This window comes from Salvelinus sp. IW2-2015, linkage group LG8, assembly GCF_002910315.2.
Source record: "Salvelinus sp. IW2-2015 linkage group LG8, ASM291031v2, whole genome shotgun sequence".
In the NCBI taxonomy this organism is placed as follows: Eukaryota; Metazoa; Chordata; class Actinopteri; order Salmoniformes; family Salmonidae; genus Salvelinus; species Salvelinus sp. IW2-2015.
Window position 1 is genome coordinate 14983219 of NC_036848.1, and position 4545 is coordinate 14987763.

Sequence of the window (4545 nt, forward strand, 5' to 3'; positions counted from 1 at the left end):
TGTGTGTGTGTGTGTGTGTGTGTGTGTGTGTGTGTGTGTGTACGTGCATGCATGCAGGTGTATGTATGAAGTTCTATGAGTGTGTGTGTATCCATACCTGCAGGTAGAGGAACTGCAGGCTGTAGAGTTTGAGGAAGAGGTCGAGGGGAAGAGCAGCCAGCTTGCAGCGGTGCATGTGCAGGCTCTGCAGCTTCTCCAGTCCCCGGAACGCTCCACCCTCCAGTCGCCGTAGCGACGGGTTGTCACCAAGGTCCAGCTCTTCTAGAACCCTCAGGTTGCTAAAGGCTCCAGCCTCAATCAATGTGATGTTATTGGAGTAGAGCCAGAGAACCTATTAGGGGGAGGGGTTGAAAAGGGGAGAGGTAAATAGAAAGGGGTCGTTACACAAAGGAGCAAGGACACAGCTCCTATACGAACATATCAATCCACAAACACAAAAACACCTAATTCACAAAAAAATAGGTCCACACAAACACACACATTCTCACCTGTGTCTCGAAGCCAAAGGAGTCTGCTCTGAGTTCGGTGATGCGGTTGTTCTGCAGAAAGACACGCTGGGAGTCGTAGGGCACTCCGGAGGGCACGGTGGTGAAGTTCTGAGACTGGCAGCTAACCGTCATGGGTGACGGGTAACACACACACAGCCTTGGACACGCCCCCGCCCCACTCGGCTTCAGCACCACCAACCACAGCACCAGCCACAGGGTGAGCCCACCTGAACAACACACACAAGGAGAGAAAAGAGACAGGAATAAATGTAACAAAATATCGGGACAATATTTTCTCATTTTATCTTATTCACTCATGGACATAGATGACAATAATGGGACATTATAACAACTAGCAGATGCATTGTACAGTGAAGACAGTCAGAGAAAGATGGAGTCAGAGAGAGAAAGAGATTCTGAGCTGTTTTCAGCACTTGGAGTTGTCCAGTGGAATGTCGCAGAAAGTAGTTAATGATGCCCAAATGACGCACGAACCAAGATTATCAAAGAACTGCTGGGATCTCAAGTCTGATTTATCGACCAAAGGTCTGAACAGTGGCAATCATTCATAATAAATGACATTATACAAATCATCCGCCTATTTATATCTCGCTGATCATGTTACATAGGTTTATAATTCCGGGAACCCAACAGTTATCCAAGACTAAACAGCTGAATATGCGTAAAACCGAATATTCTGCTCCTCTGGTTCAAAGTGCTATCAAGTTCTATTACACGAGCTACAGAAGTGCCAAACAAGATTTACCCTAGTAGCTTAAATTCACGAGCCAACTTCACAAAAAGTTTGGATCACCAAGAGGTTACAAAGTATGGAGACGCGTAAAACAAGGTAACCGGACCCGGCTCAGTTTCGCTCTGCATGAATTATTCAGAGGCGGTTTGGCAAGCACGGATACGCGGAACAAAGCGCCCCGGGGAAAATAACATAGCATTAAAAGATAATCGCATGCCCATTCAGCTTCGCGCGCAAGATTTTCCAACCTCCTCACCTTCTGACACGGCTCGTTAACTCCACGCGCATAGGACATGGATAGGACTTGTTTCGTACGTGCGCGCTTGTGAGCAACATGAACAGTTCCCACGTTTGTTCTTGCATATGATATAACTAGTTTACCTTACTTATGTCCTTGCTTTGGATTGCATACATTGTCTCTATGAATTCATCTACAAAGTTGTTTTATCAAACGTAGGATACAACGGTACATGCGCAAAAGTAATTTACAAAGCAGATGAAAACTGAACGAATGAACAACTAAGCTTTACAATTTTGAGGTGGATGGAGAGTTAAGGGAATGAAGGTTTTAAGTGTAATCTTGTTTGCAAGCGCCAGATTCGTACTTCAGGGAGCCAACGAATTTATTGAAAAAAGTGAATAGGCTACAGAAGTGGCACATGCAGGCACCCTATTCAGGTAGACCTAGCTGTTTACGCACTTAACTGTGAACGAATTCAATTGACTATAAATGTAATAAACTGTGAGTCTATAAACACTGTAAATCACATCTGGCGACAGAACCATCCTCATCCCCATTACCATCAACCACATCTAACCTAAAACAAAACATTTAAGATAAAGCCTAGCCTATGAACTGAAGTCAACTCACTCTTGAAGTTGTGGATATTGGAGCTCCGAGATCTCCGTGCAGTCGAGCGAGTCTCCATCTCGAACCAAAGCCGAAAGCGAGCTAGCCTGAGCGCTGAGAAAGTGCCTGCTATCTCCGCTGAAGTTCAGCTCTGGTGACGGAGTCGGTGCGATTGAGTGAGTGACAAGCAGAACTCCCGGGATTGAGTTTATACTTGGTGAGCTGGCACCCACGGATGTGGAAAGCCGCGGAATAGCTCACACGTCACTCTGTATGGCTCAGACTCGCGCGGGCGAGGAGATAGGGAGGAGGGGATGGTGTGGATAAGTTGCTCAGGGGAGGAAGTCACTCTAAAAGAGAGGATGGCCACGGTGGTGTGTGTGTGTCTGGGGAGCTCGGCACGATTCCAGCGCAGTGAGTTTAGCACAGATGGGGGGTTGACGAGGATAAGGAGGTAGAAAAGGCTAATTTGACAAAAATACTTATTGCCCAACTTCAATGTTTTTAATTAGTCTAAGAAATAGTATGATATTGAGAATGWTTTCAAGTATTTTGTATTTCATGAATAAGATCGTAGCCTACCTGTGAGCTGAGACTCAGTGGACATCATGAACGTGACGTCTGCGACTATGCATGAATGAGGCAGTTACTTACCTCATCCTCTCAAATATATATAGTCGCTCTACTTCCTGTCTTGATCATGCGTGTGTTACAATCAGTAATAGCAAACATTCATAACCTTGGTTGGCGCAATAGCCTACCGTTTCAACTCATACAAGTAGCCTACCGCGATGCGACCTATTCGCGGTAGGYTACAGATCATTTACCCCAGGGATTTGACCACAACCTTGCATCGACCTCAATAACTATGTTATTAAAAGGATAGATCGAGTCGTGCTCCAAAATACGGAAGTTGCTCGACCTTTCAGTGCTCAGATGTTCAGAAGAAGATGCTGTCAAATCACCCATTCACGCGCCGTTACGCGCGAGACTGACTGGTTTATTTTTGTACGGATAGTTAGCAGGACATTCTGTCTCAGAGTCTGGACGTGCATTGGAGAGGACTAGGATCGGATGGATATTGTCAACTAATCGCTTGAGATTAGTTTTGGATTAGAGTATTGATTTGTGAAATTACACACATATAARCAGCCACAAGTTAGAGGTCTTCTAAGGTCCAAAGAGTTGGACCCAGACCCGAACGGACCCGATCATTTAAAAAAAGGGGGACCCAGACTGAACAGATCGAGAACAAATCAGACCCGAACCCAAATGGACCCGTTGACACCCAGACCTAGAATTTATCTGTACCCTAGTGGTCAGGTCTACACCAGCCCCGATTGGACCCGAGGGAAACATGTTTTTTTGTTTATCAGCCAAGTTACTCTTCTGGTTAATAAATAGGTTTTATATAATGGCTAGGCCTTCTATAAGTCAATAAATCCACTTCACTAGCATGAAATAAATATTATATAGACCAGGGGTACTCAACTACTATTTGAGAAGGTTCAGTCACACATTTTGCAGTTTTAAAGATAATTTCCCGCAATTCTACACATTTTGCATGCGGGAGCATTTTTTTCCATCCCTTAGGGATGTTTATATGATACCTGGGTCGAAGCCTGACTGAGTTAAACAAAAAATAAACAATTTTTCCCTCTTTTTTTGGGGGGGGGGGACCCACGATTCCATCCAGGGTCCATTGATTATGGAGGCTATAGACTATGCAGCGCATTGGTCGGGTCCATTCTGGTCCACTCGGGTCTATCAGCTGTAGTTACATTTATTTTATTTTTATTTCACCTTTATTTAACCAGGTAGGCCMGTTCAGAACAAGCTCTCATTTACAACTGTGACTTGGCTAAGATAAAGCAAAGCAGTGCGACAAAAACAACACAGAGTTACACATGGAATAAACAAACGTACAGTCAGTAACACAATAGAAAAATCTGTATACAGTGTGTGCAAATGAAGTAAGGAGGTAAGGCAATAAATAGGCCAATAGTGACGAAGTAATTACAATTTAGCAATTTACACTGGAGTGATATATGTGCAGATGAGGATGTGCAAGTAGAAATACTGGTGTGCAAAAGAGCAGAAAAACAAAAACAAATATGGGGATGAGGTAGGTAGTTGGTTGGATGGGCTATTTACAGATGGGCTGTCTACAGCTGCAGCAATTGGTAAGCTGCTCTGACAGCTGACGGTTAAAGTTAGTGAGGGAGATATAAGTCTCCAACTTCAGTGATTTTTGCAATTTCTTCCAGTCATTGGCAGCAGAGAACTGGAAGGAAAGGCGGCCAAAGAGGTGTTGGCTTTGGGGATGACCAGTGAAATATACCTGCTGGAGCGCATGCTACGGGTGGGTGTTGCTATGGTGACCGGTGAGCTGAGATAAGGCGGAGCTTTACCTAGCAAAGACTTATAGATGACCTGGAGCCAGTGGGTTTGGA

The 4545-nt window shown here is 44.6% G+C and overlaps 1 pseudogene; it reads right to left on the reverse strand.

The window, feature by feature from the left end:
* Positions 1-2309, reverse strand: part of LOC111967175 (reticulon-4 receptor-like 2) — a 3350-nt pseudogene extending 1041 nt beyond the window's left edge.
* Between the last annotated feature and the right edge of the window lie 2236 nt (positions 2310-4545).